The following is a 22,647-nucleotide window of genomic DNA, read 5'->3' as shown; positions in this document are numbered from 1 at the left end:
CAATAAATTCAACCTCAAATTTACATCGACGTGTAGTCGTTTTTCTTCGGGTCGATTTTGTTGCCCGTACAAAAATTTCGATGGACTCGTATTTGGACATAATTGAACAGGTGTATTTGCGATGTACCGTGGGTGGGCTAAATGGTAAGCAACCCACGCGGTCCCGTTTAGTTTTCGGCGTCGATTCGAGTTCGAGTTTACGGGGCATCGGTCCGAAATTGCTTGGAACGGAAGTTACAAATGAATATTAACAAAGTGTTATGGTAGCGAAAGTGTTAATAATAAAAACTGCAAATATTATAGAAAGCAAAAAAAAAACGAGGAGATACGAGACGTGCCGCCGTCCAATGCATAATACATACAACTTAATTATGGGTTATAAATTCAATTTTATCTTTAATTAATGCACATCGTGGAGTCTGATCATCTAACATTGTAAATGTGCGCAATAAATTTAACTGGGGTTGTGCGCTGTGACAGTCATAAAGGGCGTCATAAAATTGGTACAGATCCGTGCTTTAAGGCTTTTGAAGAGCGACCCAAGAATGGAAGTTAGCAACAATTTGGGAATTGCTTTGAACTACATGAAAAATTATAAAATTTAGCTCAAACATAAGTTTAAAATGCCGAACATTGTTCGGCATTTTAAACTTATGTCAAAAATCAAAGATAGAATAATAAAGAATATAATTTTAGAATTAATCTTGATTTTATAAAATCAAGGTTCCATAGTGTTGACCCCATGTTGATGCCAACTTCGGGTTTAGTTATTGTTTTTATAGTCTATATATTGCTATAAATTTCTTACATATAACAGAACGACTGTAAGTAACCTAAATGCGATATTTGAGAAGGATCGGACGTGACACTATGATGGATAAAGGATAAAGAAAAAATTTACAATAAACTCCGCATTAGAATATATCATTTACAACGATTAAAAGCAATAGGCCATCATATAATAATCAGTTTGGAAAGTTAGCATGTATACAGTGTCATTTTTTTTTGTAAACAGCGATTTCGATACTCCTAATTCGCGTTTTTCCTGAAAATGTCGTGGAATTACGCCGCAAGATGAAAGCGAAATTTGAAATGAGTAGCAATGCGTATATTCACTCCATACTTAACATATTAGTGTAACTGGCCTTCATTTTTATTTTAAAAAGTTTTAATATCAGCATTTTCTTCGACGTATTCTCAACTAATACATACCAGATATTTTAATCTATAAAATAACATACATTGGGTTTCGATAATAAAAGATAGACTGCGATCTGTAAAGAGCGCACGTTGCAAACTGCGGAACGTATTGACGAAAATCTCATTGATCCATGACGCTAAAGCATCATCTATCACCTAACGCGCATATCAAATTTGTGATAGTTTGTCTTTGGTGTTATGGCAGCTGTTTTATGTAAACTTGGATAATTAACAAATATCTAAAAAAAAAAGTAGAACACAAAAACAAATTTGTAATTTTTCTACAAACCTTCTGGATTCCCTTCTGCGTCGGTTTTTGTTGAGTCGAACTTTCTAACGTTTCGCCAATCGTCCCCGTTGGCTTTTTCAGGGCCTAACTGAAACTTCTTTTGCGCTTGACGTCCTCTCCATAAAGGCTTGTTAATTTTTCAAAGAAACTTCCACAGGCTACTGTTATACGTTTCACAAAACTTCTGGATTACTCCTGCGTCGGTTTTTGCTGAGTCGAATTTGCTAACGTTTCGTCAATTATCCTGTTGGCCTCTTCAGAGCGTGACCGAAACAGTTTCAGTCAAGCTCTGAAAAAGCCAACAGCCAATAATTTCTAGAGTTTTCTCTCAGTCGATTTACTTATTTTTTTTCTTAATTATTAATAATACCCTACCTCGTTGCCCTCACTGCAACACCCAGTGTATACAATTAGTAAGACTTCAGGAATTTGTCTTTAATGAATATAAGGCGAACTGTGGGACGTTGATTATATATGGGGCAAATAGAAACCCAGAATCATGAAATATCCGGTGGAAAGTGCGCAAAGTTGCGAATTTTCCCATACGAAACCAATATTTAATCCCATACGCACATAAATATGTTAATAAGCAAGAGGGAGAGTAGCAAAGTAATTTCCATTTTAGATTTCGATTATCGATCTCGAGCAACGGCCGGCATCCTAACGAATCGCCTCAACACTAACTAATAAAGTTAATAATAAGTGTTTGACACCGTTCGTCGGCGATATCACTCGAAAAAACCGTCCCGCCCGTAGTGCAATTTGCGAATAATTGATTCCCGCGAGAAACACGGTCCGTGAACAGATCCGACATAATTTCCGACATTTTTCCGAAGCCGCTCGACGCGTTATTCCAATTAATTGATCGGATTTCCTATGTCATTACTTTAAACAAGGGATATTTTATATTTAAATTGGTCCTCGTTCGCTGAAAGCAATTGAATTTATAAACAAGCGTGTCGCATCTTTTGAGAACTGAGGATCGGCGCTCAGCGATATTGTATCGTAAAATAACAATTTACATAAATTTTAAATTTTAAAGTTGCGTAAATCACCCCTGCAGCGCAACAATGAATTTGCCTGGCAACGAAAAAATTATGTTTTCCTCTGATTTTCATTTGTAATATCATCATTTGGTTACATGGTTATAAGGGGTGTTTTTTTTTCGATGTATAGAACTTTAAGTTGCAATAAAACAACGATGGAGTATTCGATTGACCTGAATTTTATTTATCCGAAAGATAATCTTGTGGCATTACATTTTAAATATGATTTCTGGCATATGACCGCCACGGCTGGCGCGGATGTAGTCCAATCTGGACGTCCAATTTTCGATGACTTTTTCCAACATTTGTGGCTGTATATCAGCAATAACACGGCGAATGTTGTCTTCCAAATGGTTAAGCGTTTGTGGCTTATCCGCATAGACTAATGACTTTACATAGCCCCACAGAAAGTAGTCTAGCGGTGTTAAATCGCAAGATCTTGGAGGCCAATTCATAGGTCCAAAACGTGAAATTAGGCGGTCACCAAACGTGTCTTTCAATAAATCGATTGTTGAAACCACATCTCCTGGACATCATGGTTATTCAATTCAGAAATGAAAGAGTTAGTAATCATAGCTCTATACCGATTACCATTGACTGTAACGTTCTGGCCATCATCGTTTTTGAAGAAATACGGACCAATGATTCCACCAGCCCATAAAGCGCACCAAACAGTCAGTTTTTCTGGATGTAACGATGTTTCGACATACACTTGAGGATTAGCTTCGCTCCAAATGCGGCAGTTTGATTTGTTGACGTAGCCATTCAACCAGAAGTGCGCTTTATCACTAAACAAAATTCGCTTATGAAAATCGGGAACAACGGCAATCTCGTTTTGGGCCCATTTGCAAGCATGATTTGCCAAACCAAACAGAGAATAAATCACTTGTCAGCTGTTAAATCGTTCGCCATCTTGAACAGTAATGCCAACTTAAACTTCTATACATCGAAAAAAACACCCATTATTAGATAATACATAGGCTGACGAAAAAAGTTTATATTTTCTTTTCTTACCCTCCATGTATATTTTGCACTTGTAATTGCACTTTTTGAGGTTGCAGCGTCCAGTATCCATCCCTATCAATGTCATCATCGCATTGACTAGCTCTGGTAATCGCAGCAAATCTACTACTCTGCATCATCATCATGCATACATCGTTACTTGCCAGTTGGCCACCATACTCTATGGGAATTCATGTTAGGGCACCCTAACGTGGAGAAGATCTTTTGGCAGCTTGTTACCGTTTTGGAGGAGCATATTGGCGATTTCTTTATAGGTTTACTTCAAAATGTGCATATTCGCTCAAATTGGCTATAACCTATTTGTGCGTTTTCGATTTTTTGGCGATAGAATAAATTGACAGGGAAATCTTACAGCAATATGTTGTTTATTTGCAATGGGTTATAATATAATATAATAAAAAATTACAAAAAGGTAAAATGGTAGCAGCAGTATCTTAAAATATTCCTCTCAATCTCAATCATTTAATTATCTTCTAGTCTGGTCAAACCAACAAACTTCAGGTTACCGTTTGTTAAATCTTATTATGAAATGACTGAAATAAAATAATGTGTCACTATTATCCAACTAATATATTTTCTAGGAAGAACACAACTACAGTATTTGATGTTGATGGATCTAATACAGTCCAAAAAGTTACACTTTTATTCCATTTCTTTTAAACCGACTAAAATCTTTCGGTTTCTTTAAACTCGTCAAAGAAATTAAACCAGTGAATCTGCGTAAAACTTAACGGAACGAAAGATTTATTTCATTCAAAATAACAAAGTGAGCTATTTACACACTACTATTCACTATCACAATACTAATATTTGTATAACGTCTATTTATATCAGCTGATTGGCTTTACACAGCTTATACACATGGAGTTAAAAACCAAAACACACTATTCAGATTAGTATTGGGGTTTCATGTCGGTCGCAATTGTTAAGGGTGCATAAACATATTGAATATCTATGCAATTGCAACTCATGTTTTATTTGCTGTGGGCGAAAAGAAAAAAAGGGAAAAAGAGACGGACTAGGTGAAGTCATAGTTATGAATACACCATATATATTTATTTACACTTAAACTTAATAAATGAGTTAAAATTACAACCGTGGCACGATGATGCTCATTTACGCATTTGCTCGCCGGTCTAGACCTGTGCAAGCAAGTATCAACACTTGCCTTCATATAGAGCCTTGTTGCGATGGGTATCGGATATTCCAGTCGTCTTCCTGAGAAGCGACATCTGTGATCTCGCTGCGATTCCCGCGTACGTCCGAGTTCTTGACCGCAGACAGGGCCGGGCCAAGCCCATTTGGCTCGATTGCCGCAATAGCAAACAAAATCCCTGATGACGGCAAATAATGTAACGTAATACTGTAATTAATAAAAAATCGATTTCTTCGGAAAACGTTCGTAATTTTTATCTTGAAGTTGAAGAAAATATTAAATCTTCAAAACATCAACGGCGTATCATGAATTTACCTATAAACGTCAATTTGATTACTAACTTATACAAAATAAACACCGTTATGATGACAAGAGATTTATTTTTCTAATAAATTGGGCTCCTTGTTTCGCGAAAACAAGACAAGCTATTTTTGGTGGATACATATAGCCCTAAACTCTTTGCAATGAATTATCTATACACTGTATAAATCAGAGTGGACGAGGACGGACCAGTTACATTTTCCGATAGACGATTTTTCATCGCGTCGTAAAAACATGCGAAACGCGGCAGTAAGGACTGAAAAACACGAATCGCGACAAACGAGTAATTCATTAAAACTCCTCTTCGATTTCCTAACGAACCGGTCCATTTAGTTTTTGCCGTTGAAATGTCCCGCCGCGCCGTCTATTAATAAAATTAGAACCATGGGAGAAAAATATAAAATAAAACGATTCTAATATATTCCCGGTACATCTCTATATATTCCGGTCTAATTAAACGAAAAGCAGAGCCCTAAATCATTTAATTAAAAGTTAAGTGGTTCTTCTTCTTGAAGTCGGCCACTTAATTCCGACCTTGGGACGTTGGTGCTCGCCACCGTGCTCTTGGAACTGTATCTTTTGTTACTTAGTAACTTCAGTTTTAGTCGCTAGCTCTTAATATGGGCCATAAAGAAATGAGCACTTAACCGCTGAAACAATGAAATATTTCTTAAACTGTAACATTAGGTACTTGGTACCCTTCTATTTTGATAGATTTGATATTGTGAAAAAATATTATAAAAAATACCAGAAGAATAAAAGCTATAAAAGCTTATTATCAACGGTTTTAAGCGAAACAAGAACAATATACAAGCCCCGTCTTTAATTATACATATTACAGAATTCGCAAAATGTCACATCTTTTCTCTACACCTGACTTATTAATTATTTTACAATTACTATCATCTATTTCGGTCATATAGCTCGATACATCTTCTTCTAACCAACTTTTTCATTTCAAAGACCTTATCAACAAACGAATATTGCGAATATCCCAACTGCAACAGTTTTGCTCCTTTAAATACAAAATGTTACTACTACTACGCGATACTTTTATTATATTTTATGTTAATAATAAGAATAACAATAATTATTTGTATTGAATCACAAAATGGTTACTAATAAGTTGGCTACTGTTCTGTAGATATGATTAATATTGATGGATATGTACCGTGTGTTCAATTTATCTCGATAACAATTTAATTGGCTGTAACTTTTTTGTTTTTATAGATATCAGGGTAAACAAAAAAACAAAATGTAGGGTTAGTAGCCCAGTTTTTTTCCTATCAATTTTCTGCCATATAAGCCTACATCATATTTTTTTAAGCGGAACACCCTGTATATTATATATGTGTTTAATAGAATATCTTATTCCGATTACATACTTTTTATTTTAGTGCCGTGACTGCAACAACAATAATTATTTACAAGTTAAAGTCGAAAAGAAAACACTAAAGTGACAAGACACACCAAAGTAAAAAACTCTTTAACTATTCTAAGTACTGTTGTATGTGACCACCATTTTCCTGAACACATTTCTCATACACTCTAATTGTGTGATGTCTTGCATTTAGTACCGTTTCCGGATTGCCTCTTAACAGATTGATTGCCTCTGAAATCCTTTGCTGCAGTTCCACGACATTATTACTGGGAGGCTCTTGGCTGGCCAATCCATAGTTTCGCCGTTCCCTATCAAACCACTAGGATATTCCATGTTAAGAAAAATTTTTACTTGCACAACATTATGAAGACGAGGACCGTCTTTCGGTCAGGGGTAAATCTTCTATATATTGTTCTATTTGGTACTCTAAGAGTTGCAAATAATGATCTCCAGTGAACTTTTGATCTATGAATATCGAACCCAAAATATGCCCATCTATGACATCACACCATACATTAATTGATTGGTACCCCTGGGTTTCGATTTCGTGTATATGTCTAGGATTAGTTAAAGACCAATATCGGGTATTTTGTCTATTACAACCCTTTTTTGTAGTGAACGAACTTTCGTTAGTCCATAAAACGTTTTTCAAAAAATTGTTATTCTCATTATGTCTATTTAAAAAATCTTTACAAAACTGCATCCTCCTTTGACATTGTTCTGCACTTTTTTTTTAATTTTGACGAAATTTAAAAGCATTATGTTTATATTGTTTTAAAACTGAGCGGATTGATCTGCGAGAGATACCTGTCTCTTCAAATACTCTAGTAATAGAGGAAACTGGATGTGGTTCATAGAATCCTAATATGTTTGTCTTATTTTCTTCATTTAAAACATTATGATTTCGGCAACCGTTTTCTGCAAATTTCTTTGCTAGCATTGGAAATGTCTGTTTCGAAGCAACTCGGAGCTCTGGATAAAGTCTAATATACTGACGACGAGATGCGGTTGCACTCCTTTTACGGATACTAAATTCGCGAAAAACCATTTTAACAATAATCACTTGGACAATAATCATAATAATAATAACAATAACAACTAACCATCAACGTTGTTTAGTAATATGTCAAACAAACATATTTTTATTTGTCAGTCAGGGCACTCTTTGAAAGTTTCCTATTTTTGCTGATTTGTCAAAAAAATATTCTATTAGACACCTATATAATATACAGGGTGTTCCATTTAAAAATATATGATGCAGGCTTATATGTCAGAAAACTGATTGTGTTTTGTTTTATACGTCTCTTGGGAAAAAAACTTGGCTACCAACCCTACATTTTTTTTGTTTACTTTCATATCTAGAAAAACCAAAAAGTTACAACCAATCAAAATGTTATCAAGATAAACTGCACAGTACATCACCTTAGTCACACCAAAGCACAGAATTGAATTTTGCGTAGTTAAACCTTTACCCGTTTTTAGAAAATATCTGAAAATTAAACAAAACCACTCAAAAAGAACGGAAGGAGCCAAATTGCTTAATAATGTTATGACTATTCCATTGATGCGAATTAATATTTATGTAGTTTTTTAGAAAAAATGTCCCAGAATGACAAGAGACTATTTACACATCTACTGGATTCCTCCTGCAAAAATTCAAAATTCAAAAATAACTTCTGTAAATTTTAATCCTCGCATTATTTTCCATTATTTCAATCCAACCATAATAGCACGTAGCCAGATCTAGCCAAAATATTATTTGTTTTATTAATTAGAGATTATTAATTTTATTCAGGAAGATATTAAAAACACTTTAAATCTGTATTCCGTGAGAAAATTTGGCGCTTGATCGTCCAGTCGCAGCGCAACACATCCGAGAGTTTAGCTCATTTCTTTCTAATATAAATATTTTGTTTGTTTCGATAGTTTAACGCAACGTATTTTACAGAATTTATCACTTAAACCTTAAGGTCGGCATCTAGAGGTTCTTCACGAACTAATACCAAACCATTGTCGCATTTGGGCGGCAACTATTTAACATTCCGTTACCAACGCCAAACAATTAATTAAAATTTTGCAAGAAGACATTTTTCTTTAGACAGCGAATTCTAACAAAGCAAGGAAAGGAATTTAAAAAATTCACGAACCAACTATTAATAAAATCTACGAGTAAACGTAATTTATTGCGCAGACCGTTTTGCAGCAATCGCACACACAAAAGGAATGTCCGCGTACAGTCTCAGTTGCGTTCCACAAGTGGGTCGACGAAATTTTAGGTTTGTGTTAGTTTGGTGTTACTGCGATTGTTATAAATATCGATCTAGTCCATATTTCAGAGGAAAAAATAATAACAGTAGTTCAAAAAATCTAAAACTGCTTTATAGTTTTAATACCAGACGAAAAGGCCAGCAGGATGCTGGATGGAGAAAATATCCAGAAGTTCGTCAAATGGATTTTTTAAAATAACTGCAATAATCCGTATCTGACAATTTTACAATTTTGAGATTTTCATTACAAGTTTGTGGGGTGGCAGCCAGGATGTAAAATCACTTTTTTCTTTTGATTGCATTTATGGTTAAGCAAATGGACGGCAATACAATGTCAAGGAAGCTTAAACTTCGAATTTTTATGTTTTTTGTTTAAAAATAATAAATAAATTATCTATTTCTAAATTTCGCAAGCTTGATTCTTTCAATAAGCTTAGTTTATTTATTCACATATTTTTTATTCCACGTTTAATTCACGTTCTTTACCTAAACTACCATCAAACAGTGTAAACATGGTTTATACTGTATTTTAAAAGATTCAATAAGATTATTGGTTAATAATCAGAGCAAATAGAACCTTAAAAAGTTTGCTTTATCCTCAAAAACTAAGAGAGAGGTTGTAAGGTTGTAAGGTCGTCATCTCTATTATATGGCGTTAAATATTTCAAATTTCGGGACACCCTGTATACGATCCTGTAAAAGATCCAAAAAAATGTCAAAAAATTTTGCTTTTCGAGTTTTACGTTGACCAAGTTGAAGTTGGGAATCCTCAAACGTGTTAAAATAATATTGGTAATGGAAATGAGAGGAAACTTGAAAATAAAAGAAGAATTTGTTTTACAGTTAGCCAAGTGCATAATTTATAAAATTATTTTTTTTTAATTTAAATTTATTTTTAATATTTTTATTTATAAAATATACTTTTGTAGTTTTTTTAATAATTGATTTGTTGATCAATTATAATATCATAGAGTTTCTGATGCCAATTTTTTTGCACACCCAGTTTAATGCATGAATAGTATGTTATATGTAAATAGTTTTTATAGTTTATATATAATTTTTTGATTTTCCTGAACTTTTCTTTGGCTTTCTATCGCTAAATTTATGATAGAGGAGGAATCTAACCAACAAATGTAATGAGTTAAATGCAGTTACTGTGGATTTTCATACCATTTAGGTGATCCCGTGGCCCGGCGGTCTCATTTTGGAGAATTTACGGCAACGAAAACGAGAACTTATCCAAAGTAGGTTGTTAAGCATACAACGACACGAGTTTCGTCATTTCTCATTATCTTTCCGTGTAATAACATAATTAAGTCGCTTTTAATTAGGCAATTATTGTAACGAGACTGAAGACGCTGCGAACGTGATGTGGAAACGTTTCCGCTTCTATATGCGGTTTACTCCTTCTTTTTCAAGAACTTCCTAGGACATATTTGTTTTGCACAGCTTCGATTCAACTGGCGTCACCGTAATGCTAAATTTGCGTTTGATGCTGATAGTAGCAGACTGTAGACGTCCAAGTAACAGACCATTAAAATTTACATTTAATATTATGACTTGGTTACTATTACCATCCTCTCATTTACAAAAAAAGAGATTGCCTACAGAGGTAGTCTAATAAACCCAATCAAATCCAAAAAATCAGGATACTTTAATTATTTTTCAAAATTTTCAAAAATCAAAATTCATATAGTCAATAGGAATTTGTAACCACAATTACTGACGATATTTTCACAGCTACGGATATTCTATTGTTATAATCTAGCATATTGATCTCAGATTATAAAAAACCATTTAGCATTTCTAATAACACAATTTTAGGCTTTTGTGTTAAGACACTAGTCTGTGCTTGGAACACTGCTGCCTAGCTTGGTTATTAGAATTGAAATTTTTATATTTCGCCTTTGTTACTCCTAATCTTTTTTAAATTTTTGAGTCGATGTGACTCCTGTAATATTTGGATGTATTCGGTCCATAGACTATAGAGTTTTTCGTGGCATTGCCATTATTTCCTGCGATTGTAATAATCTGTATGCTTCGTAACCCTTGTAAAATATTTGTTTATGGTTCGGTTGTGACCTTTTTTTTTTTTGTTGGATAAATCTCTGAAAAATGCATTAAAACTTTGTTTTGATTATTGCTTCAACCTAAAGTCATGGCCAACTGGGACTATTTAACAAAACGAATTATTATACAGGATTACTAGGAACTCAACTACACCAGTTTCTATAATGTTTCAATAGAAATATCGTTTGTGTCCCGTTTAAGGCTGTACATCGTTGTAAAATCTTTGATTTCGGTTTGATTTTGATACTTTTTTTTTGTTGAATAGATCTCTCAAAAACGCACTAAAACCCTATGTTCGTTATTAATCAACCTGAAGTCATAGCCAATTGGGACTAACAGAAATATCAAAATCAAACCGTATTCAAAGATTTTATAACGATGTACAGCCTTAAGCGGGACGCAAACGATATTTTATACACTAATCGTACTTCTCTGTTCTCTCCCTTTTGTTTGTAATAGTTCCAGTTGTACATGACTTTAAGTTGAAGCAATAAGCAAAACAAGGTTTTACTGCATTTTTCAGAAATCTATTCACCAAAAAAAAATCAAAATCGAACCATAAACAAAGATTTTATAAGGGTGTACAGTTCTTAAGTGAGATACCCTGTATACCAGTAGTACTAGTGGAATATTCAGTAGCTCCTCCAGCGTTGCAGTGAGCGTTCTACTCACAGCTGCAGTAACAGACAAACACATTCATGTTTATGGAGCATATAAGAATGAATACTATTTACATGTACGTTATATTCCTAGTTACACTCCAGAACTCATTTTATTTTAATTAAAGTCGATAGTTAACCTCAGTGAGTTTTAAAACAATATTTTTTTTTGTTGGTTTTGGTTCTTCTTCTTTTTAGGTTGGAGTTCCAAATGGCTATGGTTGTACGACAGATACCGTAGCTGAAAATTTCCAAGCCATTTGCGTAAGTCTTTCAGACATGAATTCTATCTTCCACTGATGGACTGTTTGCCTTCGAGCTTAGCTTCGATTCTCAGGCGGATAAACTCATATCGTTCATGATAGGTGCCGTAATTTTCTCTCCTTATTGTCATGATTTTATGTTTATCCAATTGCTGCAGTATCTCTATGTTTACTTATTCGGTCCAAGATATTCACAGCGTTCGCCTGTAAACGTACATTTCGAACACGTCCATTTTCTTTTTTTTTTGCATTCATGGTCCAACTCTCGCATCCATACAAAAGAACTGGGAACATGTAGCAGCGTGTTGTTCAAAGTTTTCCGCCCTTGCTCAATTCTTGATTTGATCTCGGATTTTGGGTCGCTTTGTCGATTGACGAGTGTGCTCAGATATTTTAGGGATAAGACCTGCTCAAGAACCTTTCTTTATGTCTTTGAAAATATCTTAGTTAGTTTGATCTTGGACGTATGCGCACAAAGACCGAATTGCTCACTATATTTGACAATGAGGTCCATTAAAGACTGAAGTTCTGGTAAGTTGCTGGCTATTACCGCGTGATTATCTGCCTAACAAAGATTAATTATAATGTGGCTATTGATCGGAGCAGACGTTAGAAAAGAAAGGGGATCCACATCCCTGTCGCACAACTCTTCTCGACACGGACTCTTCGATTCTGAAAATCGCTGTTTGGTGCTAGAAAAGTTTGCTTATCATTTTTAGACCCTGTAGGGTGATCGCGATTGATTTTAGGATGCCGATCGCGTCAAACCACATTCAAAGAGAAAATCGCTTCCCGGTTAGGACCAATATCTATATTATTGCTGATATCCCCTGTATATATTCTTCGTCCGCGTGTTCGTGGGAGTATGGAGACATTTGCACGATTTAAGTCGCTCTTTGGCACACAAGACACGGGAAACGGTTCGTTTGTTATGCGCTGGTATGGTCCGAGAGCTGTTTGGTTAAGTTATGTTATTGCGACTAATTTATCGAAGGAAATATCATAATTTTGCCACATAACCCTTTCGCATATTCGACTCGGAGCCATAACTGTACGCGAGCCGCCGATAACGTCGCTTATTCATGGTTTTTGTTGCTGTTACATTGTGTGGCTTTTAAGTTAAATTCCTTCGGATTTTTGCGCGAACATCGGTTTGCCAGGATTCTATTTATTTCATGCCTTTCGGTGAGCGTGCGTATATGTACGTGCTGCGTCTATATTTGGCAACGTGTAATTACAAGATATCTATCTGAAGTGCGGCCGGTGTTGGGCATTTATTTATTAAGCCGCATGTCGTTACGAAATGGTCATTCGGTGAAGGGACTGAGGATTTTTTCCAATTAAGAAAAATTGGAACGCTTCGAAATTGTCCGCAGTATTTTTATCGTCATCGGGCTAGTTAGCAGTCGAAGGAGGAACACTTCTATAAGACTAATTTTATAACAATTTCTTCATGAAATTGGCTCGCGAAGAAATTTGGCTTCCAATTTAATATTTATTTACGAAATACAATTTGTTCTAATTTTAGTAAAATCTTCCAATAAATCAAAAAGTAGGGTTTTATTATTTTTATTTGTTTTCCCTGATTGAGTTTAATAATCATGTGATTGAATGCGAAAGTAGGACTATAATTATGTTTAGAGTTTTACTTTTACAAGAGATCAAACGACTTTCTTGATATCATTAATGTACGAGCAACTCCAATTATAAAAATAAAACCAAACAGTTACTTGTTGGTAGCAAAGAACAAGAAAAATTTACTAAAAATATGGTAATAGCAAATATTAACGAATCAGACAATAGGGAAAAAATAATTGAATTTAAGAAGTAAGTTTAAAGTACTGATTTAGTTAAACAATGTAACCGTTTTTGATTTGTAGAACTATTAGTGCAGAATTACTGAAAATAAGAAATTCTGCAACACCGTAGAAGACAAATTTTGCTTCCTATAGATCAAACTACTCAGCAAGAGGTAGGTGGACATTTTTGTTTTTTTATGGCATTCATAATTTATTTTTCTTGTCCTTAATAAAAATATATTACTTTACAAACTTTTGGTATAAATAAGGAAATAGTTGGCTATACAAAAACTGTACATTAGACTTCGATAAGTTTGACCTGTGCTTATCTTTATCTTCTCCACTTATTGCACCTCTAAAATTTGTATTCGTTTTCTCCATCTGAATTTTCACCACTCAATCTTTTATCAAAACTTCCTTTTGAGATCCTGAAAAACTATTTGAACTGTTCAGCTCCCTTTTTAAACACTTTCCAAAGCGTGGCCCACAACCGTCTTTGGATGTTAGCAAAAAATGGCAGCATTTAGTTTTAAATTCTTGTATAATTATTATTTTCTGGAGAACCGGTTGGGGCTTAAATATTTTTTACTAAATAAACATTGTTCCAAAACAATAAAAACAGTCAAACATCACGTCCAAAAACTATCAGTTGGTTGAACTATTAAATAACATTTTGGGTCGACGAAGGTAGTTCGCAGTGTAAATCCGGTATGGGTCGTCAAGAACTTCATGAAGAAATTCGTCAATTAGTTCATAAATTTATTACCAGTGTAAAATAAGTATTCCGTTCTCCAATAAATTACTTCTTTTTAAATAATTTTCCAAATAATTTAAAATCGTTAAAGTTTTTCGAACACACGCGAAAAAAACATTTTTCTCTAGAGAAAACTCTACCTTGTGTCACACTTTTTAATTTTTCAAAGAAACTTCCACAGGCTACTGTAATACTTTTTACAAAGCTTCTGGATTCCTCCTGCGCCGGTTTTTGCTGAGTCGAAATTGCTGACGTTTCGCCAATCATCCTGTCGCCTTCTTCAGAGCTTGACTGAAACTGGCTCGCATTTTACTCTGTACCTTGTTTGAAGGGGGCTCTAATGAGGGGTATAAACACCGTCTCTCGGATTTTTCGTTGCTAGAAGAACTGATTCACATGCAAGAATTTTAGTTTTATCGAATAAAATTCTATATTGTGTCGAATATCGAACAACATAAGGACAGTGCACAATTTTTATATTAGGCTACTAGTAAGGGATCTTGACATTCCAATCCGATAAATGATGAAACTTGTGATGTCTATATGTATAGCCCGTGGCTTTAATAAAGGCATTATTAACAAAGAAAATCAAGGAATGAATTCGCCTCCGTTACGGCTGAACTTGGCTGAACTGGATTTTCACGTATTCGGAACGCTTTTGTTCTGATTAAATCATCAGCGCCTATTACTTACATTTTTATTGCCTAGTAAATAACTTAGTGTTTCTTTAACCCGCTATTCAGATTTTTCCGTGGCGTTTACGATCTAATAGGTTAATTAAAGCTAATAAGGCTTTATTGTGAAGCTTAAATTACGGACCTATTAACCGCTCGCGCCCATTATATTAAAATGCGGACCCGGTAAGACGCAATCTAAAGGCGTAAAGGAAGCCGAGTACGAAGAACGAACGAACGCTTTTGCCTGTTATGAGGAAAATTACGGGATATCACAATGTTGCGAATGTAATAGAATTAGATGCCTATCAAGCGATTATTGTGCTGGATCCTACAATAAATTGGATCGTCTCGATAAGCTGAGATACACGTTGGCATCTAAACCGCGTACCTTTCGGTAATGTTTTTACGAAAAACAAGAACGTATTTTCATTCAACATTGATAATTGACCTTTAATAATAATAATAAATGGAATTTTATTGAAATAAAAAGAACACACTGAGCTGTATGTTCGCCCCAGGGGGAAGTGTAACCAATATTCAAACCTATCAGGGCTACCACAACTTGAAGGATGTAGATCCAAATATTTCATTAAATAAAATTGGTTAATTAGTTAAATAGATAGCAATTAATAAACTACTTGCACTATAAATAAGGTTCTGCGCTGGGGAAATTGGTGTTGGCATTGGTATTAAAGGGGGGCGCCCTCGCGGGCGTCCAAGCACTTAGGCCACCAGATGGGCCCCTTGTGCCCCCAGACCGCTCTAGAGGGCGTCCAGAATGCCGTCTTATAGAAGGTCAGCAACTCCTTTAGTCCAATACCGTGCACTGAGTCCGGATCGATCAGGGCCGTTCCGAAGACTCCCAATCTTGCCCATATCAAAGCAGGGCCCTCGGTGAACAGATGATACGGGGTCTCCTCCCCTTCCATGCACCACCTGCACTCCGGGTCGTCTCCAATGCCTAGCAAGCAAAGATGCCTCCTAAGCCTGCAATGGTCCGAGGGAGGGTGGGCCTATCCATCATAAGCCTCGCCTGCCTCATTCTCGGAGTAACTCTCCAGCCCACCGCGGCCCGGTCTCTCGCCCAGGCTTCGAGAGCTCCCCGCCTCACACACGGGGCGATCCCCAAGCGCGGCTCTGGTCCCATACGCCTATGCCAGGAGCTCTCCCTGGCTAAGGCGTCCACTGCCTCATTGTCCCGGATACCGGTGTGACCCGGGACCCAGACCAACGTGACCTTCCTCTCCTCAGTACCCCTTTGCACTCCTTTATCAACAAAGAGCGCGTACGCACTGACTTCAGCGCCATAAGTGCAGCCCTACTATCCGAGCAGAAGAAGACCCTCCTGCTTCTGTGGTTGAGGCGAAGCACCTCTCTGACCCAGAGGGACTGACCAGTTGTCTCGCAGTACGCTCCAGCTCCGGCCACATCTCCCATTCTGGACCCGTCCGTGTACCAGACAAGTCCATCCCAACTCTGCCCTCTCTCCACTCCCTGATGGGAAGAGAAAGGTCCATTTGTCAAAGAAGGTCATCTCGGGGATCATGACGTCACTCGGCATACCCATGACCCCGCTATCCCCGAGCCAGCCCTCTAAAATGTCGTACGGGCCCCGATTGAAGGTTCCCAGAGCCGTCCTGGCCGCCCCCATCCGCACCCGATCCGCCAGAGAGGACAAACCCACCAGAGCCTCTAGGGCCCTCGTCAGCGCCGTCCTCATGGCGCTCGTTATGCAGAGGCAAGCTAATCTCTGCAGTTTGTCAAGAACTAGCCTTGCTCCTGCTCTTTTGGTCCCCGGCCACCATGCGTGAGCATAGGCACCACCATGGTACCGTGGATCCACTACATGATCTTCGGCCCCAGGCCCCAAGTGCCCCCTACCGCTCTCCGGCACGCCCACAGAGCTCCAAAGGCCGACCTGGTCTTGACCTTATATGTTCCTGGAAGGTCAACTTGGAGTCCAACCATACCCCCAAGTACTTGACGCTTCCGCTTGCAGAAAGAGGCACCCCATCTACGCTGGGGAGATAGCAAGAGAAAAGTTTAGGGACACAATACTTGTTATTTGGTCTGTTCTTCAAATGAGCGGGTGGTTAGAGTAGTTTTAAATTTTAAACGGTTATAGAAATAGAAATCGAATATATAAAATATAGCCGTTTAATAATAAATATCATAAATAATAAATAAATAAAAATAATAAATATCATTGATAATTTTTTTAAAGATTTTTCGATTGATTGAGTTTTTTTAATTTTGGATACCTATGTTGGAAAACCTATTCAATATATAATGAGTTTTCTGAGTGGATGTCATTATGTGAGGGGATGACTGTCGTTTAAACATTTAGTTAGCCAAATTGTCAAGCTCGCCACTGAACAAGATCAACTTTCAACAGATGTCCACAACCACCGCCACAATAAATACCTTTCTTTATTATGTGAAACTTTTGTTTATTTACTTACGTAAATTCTATGTTTGATACCAATTTCAATAGCCTGACCAAGGCTTAACCTATGGTCGACTTCAATATTATTATATATATTTTGCGGTTTGATGGTTTTCCTTTTTTTGTTTTTATTCTAATTTATTCTCTATAACGCCAATAAAATAAAAATTAACCAAAACTAACCAAAACTGCCTCTTCAATCGTAATAATTTTTGTTTTAGAAGAATGAATAGTAACAAAACTAAAAACTTGGCTTATATTGATAAACATAAATTAATACAAAAAGACTGAATTCACGTGTACATGTCACTTCTAACTATTAACGTTATACAGGGTGGCCCAAGCTCTTCCTGCTTATGAATCAGATGACCTCTTATATTTTTATTAAGGACAAGAAAAATAAATACGAAACAACAAAAATGCCAAATTAAATCTCTCTCTTGCGGGATAGTTAGTTGTATAACATGCAAAATTTGTCTTCTAAGTCTTTTACGAAGAAAAGATGCTTGTAACTGTAGCACTATGTGCGTCTGGAATTGTCTTGATGAAAAAGTGAACAGGTTTCAAGACGTTATATAATAAATAATAATAAAACTTGAACCATTCAGTTCAATTTGGTGGGCTGGTTGTGCTGACACGTTCTTTAGAGACACCAAGTCTTGGGATTCCGTTCTTCGCGATGACTCCATTGCTCTTTCTCCAACGTCCGGCTAATCCTGTTCCTGCGCATTTTGTAGGCACTGACGAAAATCTCACCGTTTGCAGACAGATAATCGTGCAATGAAACTTAAAATTTAAGTTGTGCTAGACCCATGTTTTATCGTTTCTATTGGGCATTATTTATTTCTCTACTGGAAAAAGAACATTCGTGTGCCCAAGCTCGCTGTTAAAAAAAAAAGAGTCACGAAAGTGGCGCATTAATTACGTAATAAACGCAATTAAGCGCCACCGTAAAACGCATAAAGTCAATTCGAGTTTACGTGGATATCTTCTCTAGTTATGATACGCTGCCACCGCATTGCCTACATGGAAATATTAAAATTAATGCCCGCCTGTATAAATGGCGAGAGAAGATCCTCAAACCGAGATAAACCTCACGGCTTGTACCCAATAAATTATTGGAAAATTAATATGGTAATTAGATTTTATTTCCGATTTCGATCGGGACCGCGAGAGAAGAAGTTACACCGACCATGAAACGAACGAGGAGGTATATAATTTTCGTTTTCGCCAATGTACTTGGGCGTATCGGTAAACAAGCTAACGCAAACTGGATTTACACTGGTAACGCGCTTTTTTATGGGGGGGTTTCAATTATTACTGGCAAGAATCGCGTTTCAATTAGAGTTTGCGAATGTTTTGGGATCTGGGGAAACCATGCGCATCAGGAGCAGAATTGACAAACGCAATTTGTCTAAATTTTCACTATTTGCACTGTAGATGACGCCATTCCCGGTGGTGGCCGTTCGGAAGTACTTCCTAATGTGTACCTTTTACATTTGCAACTTTTAACCGAATCATTCTATCTGCATATTAACAATAAAGCATTATTCGTAGCTCTGTTATCACTTTTTTGCAAATTGTGATTGTTGAAATATAGCACAAGATAAAATCCAGTTTATCATCTTTAGATTGTAATATGGAAAACCGGTGTTTTGTAGAAGTAAGTCTGATGCAGAAGGCGATAACACAAAGGGTATTTTTGCGTTGTACTTTCAAACTAGTAAAACAAAAGCACTCCTTATTAAATTTAGAGCCAGTTAATTATTGTAATATACATAGCGTTGCTTGCAGTTGCAAGTTGGTTTGTCTAGAACTTCAGCAAATATATTACTGCAGTTCTTCTGATGTGTTAGGTTTAAATAAAAACATTTTTAGATTTTTTATAAAAACTCCCAACTAAAAATAGGGCACGGGACTATTACAAATAGATTAGAAACCAAACTAATACAGCTATCCGTAATGATTAGAAAATATATCTTGAACACTCCATTAAAGCAAATAAATCGGATCCAAAGCAATTATGGAGCAAACTGAGAGACTTAAACATTGTAAACAAACAAAACCCAATCGATATTTCTGACCTTTTAAATAATCCTTACGAACTTAATAAAAACTTCATTAAGAACTGCGGTACTGGGATGGAATTTACTATATTTTTGCAATCAATATACAAAAAATGAGTTTAATTGCTTATTTTTTTCACAGTAACAGAAAACGACGTTAAGAGTCATATTCTAGAAATTAAATCTCTTGCGATGGGTGTGGATAAATTAAACTTGGAAATGATGGTCTAAGGTTCTTCCATTACCTAAATCACACAATCACAACAATGGACGAATTAAGACCTATAAATATCTTACCTGTATTTTCAAAGGTTCTTGAAAAAATAATAAACCAACAAATTAAAGATCATTTAGATATTAACCAGTTACTTCCCTCCTCGCAGTCAGAATTTTGAAAGGGTACAGCTGCACGTCAGCACTATTAAATATAATAAACGATATTCTTCGGGAGAGTGATATGAGCGTGAAAATCAGTCGTAAACTTCTATTACCAATTTACGTTTTTCGAGTGCTGCAGTCTCTTTAGTGCCTTGTTACTGTACTGACCGCTTGCAGGCGTGCAGTTTGTTGTTGGGAGTACACCAAACCTCAATATTAGGGCCTCTCAATCTTACTATCTAAACATGCGATTTGAGTAGTTATTCATGCTGATGATACCCAAATATATTTTTCATTTTTTTTGAAAAATTCCCAGCAGACCATGGAAATCATAGGTCAGGATATCAAGCGCGTTAAAGAGCTTTTAGACAAATTTAAAGAGGTTGGAAGGCGAAAAATATCCGGGCTGAGAAATCTGAGGGATTGGTTCGGATGTAGCAGCACCGAGCTGTTTAGAGCGGCTGAAAACAGGGTCCGCATTGCCATGATGATTTTCAACCTTCGATAAAAGATGGAATTTTAAGAAGAAGAAAGAGGTAATTAGACCTCACTTCCTAACACGTTTTATAGATCAATATTCAATTTGCGCTGAAGACTAAACTTTGAGAGTAATTTACGTTTCAAGCCACACGTAAATAAGTGCATTCAAAAGACATATATGAGTTTAAAAAACATTTATCCCAGTCGTCGCCTTTTAAAAACTAAGCAGTCGTTTTTTACCGTAATATAATTTTAAATGCCGCCCTCCATATCTCTTAAAAATAATAAAATACCGAATTGATGTCTACACTGTGAATCTGTGACATTTCTCCCAACCTGCATCGTAAAGCATTGTTTGAAAGATCGTTTTCCTACTGTGTCTACAAATGATATCATGCTGTCTCCAATAACTGATGCCCACGTCTTTTAGAAAAAATTATAAACTTATTATAAACAAAGATTATTAGCTGATGTAGGTTTCTATTAATAAAATATTGCATATTTGTGTTTTTTTTTTTAAATTATGTATGCATGTTAATGATTGATAAATTCCGTATTCAGTATGGGCTTTGATATTTTTTAAAATTAGTTCCCAGTTCCTTTTTTGCATCGTGCTTTTGGTTTACTGCTAATAGATAAATGTAAATACGATGTGCAAAAAATAAACATATATTATTATTACTTATTAGGGTAACTATTATTATATACTTCTTGAGTGACATCCATCAACAGACCAATTTGTGTTGTGTTTAGATTTGAAACCGGTAAGCTTTTCCTTTAATGTTGAAAGCTCTGATAAATCCATAATCCGTCAATATAAACCAAGCAACGTAAATATAAAACTCGTATGAACACAGCAATATCAAATTTTACTGCCGAACTGACCGTGGTCAATTGAACGTTCATTGACTAGTCAAATTCGATCACAATGTTTTAAATAAAATCTTGCAATTGTAGTGTAGTGTTTTCTATCAATATTTAATAGTAATATGTATTTTATAATAACTTATTATGCGTTTGTGATGTCCAGTATACCGATAAACCTCTTCAAGGCATACCCGAATATGATAGTTAGCCATTCAGGGAATCCCAACAAAAATATTCACATATTGCACGATATAAATAAATATAAATAAATAAATATTAATTTCATTGTATTTTTAAAACTATTAAAACTATCCGCAATCAAAATATTGTATCTGATTTTAATATTTGTCATGCACGTGGCTTTTATAACCAAAGCTTTTAAATATTGTTTATTTTCTTCATAATCAAAACGAATAAAAAAAATACTGTAATGACTTTTCAGAATGTATACGGATCTAATCCAGTTTCGGAAAATGTCGGGCGTAATTTGACCACATTGGGGTGCCCTTCAAAAAATCTCTCAGTCCTTCTACTTCCTCAGTGGTATGGGAACTAACGCCTGAAAACAAAGGTCTCCGTGAAACAATAAAAATAACTAAAATAACTAACACATACCTGGAACAATAGACGTAGCCAGAGACTGTACACTTGCTTCGAGATTGTCGATAAAACCCATAAGCATATCCGAAAATTCATTCTTTAAAGTTTTGGTTAGTTTTGGTTAGTTATATTTGTCCAAAGTGACTTGAGGATCTGAAAACATTTCCCTATGAAGCCATATCTTTTTGTGAAAACGAAATGCTAACCTTTGGTGTCGTTCTTAATTATGTCTAACCATGCACGACATGGTATCATGGTTACCGAAATGAATTTGCTCAATACCATAGACGCGTTACTCATATCTTTATCGATCGGTTCGCTCATACACTCCTTAAATTTACTTTCGACTGCAGAAATGAATTCTCGAGGTAAATTTGGGAGATCTAGAATCTCAAAAATATTTTTCTTTTCTTCTTTCTTTTGACTACAGCAATTATCTTGTTCGTGTCCAAATTCTTTGCATAGTGGACATTGGAAGATCTTATATCCCGGTTTTAACTTCTCTATAACCACGCTGAAGCCCAAACAACAGGACATGTAGAAAATAGATCGATTTTGATAAATCGCTACCTTTTCTGTCTTTCATACGGTGTATAGCAATCGGAGTAAAACTCTTTGATTTCAAATCTTGCAGTACACTTTCTACGTCGAATTCTATCGGAACATTCTTTATTACGACGTTTGCAGGTGGGTCGCTAATGGAAGTTACGGAGTTTTCATTGTCGACGTATGTTTCACACTCGTTTTCGTGGAACTTATTACATTCACCACATTGTGATAGTTCGTACGCGGTCTTCTGGAAATATTCGACGGTTACCTTAAATCCTAGACAACATCTCAATGAGTAAATTTCCTCTTGCAAGTTCGGAACTTGAACTATTACGATTGGTAATGTCAGATTTCCG

General features: G+C 35.9%; 1 protein-coding gene across 1 annotated transcript in view; it reads left to right on the top strand.

The window, feature by feature from the left end:
• LOC132700060 (rho GTPase-activating protein 20-like) overlaps window positions 1-22,647 on the top strand; it is a 280,908-nt gene that overhangs the window by 130,538 nt on the left and 127,723 nt on the right. The gene's annotated exons all lie outside the window — the stretch shown is intronic.

This window comes from Cylas formicarius, unplaced genomic scaffold, assembly GCF_029955315.1.
Source record: "Cylas formicarius isolate icCylForm1 unplaced genomic scaffold, icCylForm1.1 PGA_scaffold_3__17_contigs__length_32017465, whole genome shotgun sequence".
Classification (NCBI taxonomy): domain Eukaryota; kingdom Metazoa; phylum Arthropoda; class Insecta; order Coleoptera; family Brentidae; genus Cylas; species Cylas formicarius.
Note: the sequence above shows the minus strand (reverse complement) of the source record. Positions and strands in the feature narration are given on the sequence as shown.